The 760-nt window shown below is 30.8% G+C and overlaps 1 pseudogene; it reads right to left on the bottom strand.

Moving 5' to 3' along the window:
• Positions 1 to 400: 400 nt before the first annotated feature.
• Positions 401 to 519, bottom strand: LOC118609042 (annotated as a pseudogene).
• Positions 520 to 760: the final 241 nt, after the last annotated feature.

Here is a 760-nt window from a genome sequence, read left to right as displayed (position 1 = left end):
TTGTTCCTTATATAACCTGCCATGAATAGAGTAATATGCCCAAGTGAATGCAAACAAAAATAAAATTATATATCATTGGTTTATTTTGTTTTATTTAAATGGAAGTGACAATGAAGGAATTAAAAGTGGATTTGTAATGAAATATTAAACAAAAGCTTGGGTTGTGCACTGTGAAATAATTTAATGGTAAAAGTGTATAAAATGGATATGGAAATATTTATATTTGTAAGAATCTCTCTAAAGGAAAAAAACACAAAATTTTAAAAATTAAATCAAATTTAGATCTGAATTACTCAAGAGAAGAATACCAATCTCTGCTTTTTTAGGCGAGGAAACCCTTGGTTGACCTCACTGATTGCAGGACCTTGTCAGCTTACAATCTCTTATTTTTTATTTTTTATGCCTACAGCACCGGGTCTTCCTAGGTGGTCTCCCATCCAAGTACTAACTAGGCCTGACCCTGCTTAGCTTCAGAGATCAGACAGGATCATGCTTGTTCAGGACGGCATGGCCATAGACAAATTTATATGTATGGGAATATATGTATCTATGTACTCATCTATATATCTATATATCTATATCGAAAGAGAGAGAAACAGAAACACTTATTCCTACCCCACATTCAGACCCCAAATGTCTCATCTAAACTTATGAAAACAAAAAACTTTGAACCAAAAAAAAATATTTCTATTACTGATTTGTTATAAAATTTGATTTAACTTGAACTTACTATATCTTTATTTCACATATTATGAATAAT

The sequence above is a fragment of the Rousettus aegyptiacus genome, unplaced genomic scaffold, assembly GCF_014176215.1.
Source record: "Rousettus aegyptiacus isolate mRouAeg1 unplaced genomic scaffold, mRouAeg1.p scaffold_m13_p_10, whole genome shotgun sequence".
Classification (NCBI taxonomy): domain Eukaryota; kingdom Metazoa; phylum Chordata; class Mammalia; order Chiroptera; family Pteropodidae; genus Rousettus; species Rousettus aegyptiacus.
This window is presented reverse-complemented; position numbering and strand designations above follow the sequence as displayed.